Source organism: Octodon degus, unplaced genomic scaffold (assembly GCF_000260255.1).
Source record: "Octodon degus isolate 3935 unplaced genomic scaffold, OctDeg1.0 scaffold00005, whole genome shotgun sequence".
NCBI classification, from domain to species: Eukaryota; Metazoa; Chordata; class Mammalia; order Rodentia; family Octodontidae; genus Octodon; species Octodon degus.
In genome coordinates, this window is record NW_004524581.1 from 22,947,453 (window position 1) to 22,948,275 (window position 823).

Below are 823 nucleotides of genomic sequence, written 5' to 3' on the forward strand. Positions count from 1 at the left end.
GCATGTGGTGCTGGGGGATAGAACCATGGTCCCTGTGCTTTGCCAAGCTTGTTCCAAGTAGGTGCTTTAGACCACTGAGCCATCTCACCAGCCCCCCTTCTTTTTTTAAAAAAAATCATCTTTATTAGTACATGTTTGCAGTATGTGATGATCACATTCCTTTCAGTGAATTGGTACATGCACATCCATGTTTTGTTTTGGGTGATTCATTTTGAATGATCTGTGTTTCATTTTTGGGTGATTTCCATTGCTATGAATTCAAATTTATTAATATTTTCCTTTGTAGACCTACTATGGCATGGTTGGATACACTGGATGTATTTTTCATTGTCATTCCTATCTCTACAAGTTACATTTGGGTCTTTAAAAGTCTTGTACATCTTGCACTGGGCATGGTGGTGCACGCCTATAATCCCAGCACTCAGGAGGCTGACACAGGAGAATTGATGAAAATTTGAGGACAGCCTGGGCTACACAGAGTTCAAGGGTAGCTTCAACTACAAGGAGAGACTCTCTCAAAAAATAAAAAATCTACATTTTGTGGGGCTCAGAGTATAGCTTATCCTGCTCAGCATCTATCTGGGTGCAATTCCCCCACATCCATCTTCCATAGCTTCACTTAACAGGTTCAATTTTTCTTTTTTTTTCTCTCTCTCTCTTTTCTTTTCTTTTATTCTTTCTTTCTTTTTTTTTCTTTCTTTCTTTCTTTTCTAGTTTCTTTTTTTATTTTTTTATTTTTTTTCAAAATTTTATTGATAAACAGATAGCAATGAGACAGTTCCAAATCAAATCAGAAGTACAGTTTCAACAAATAACACACTGC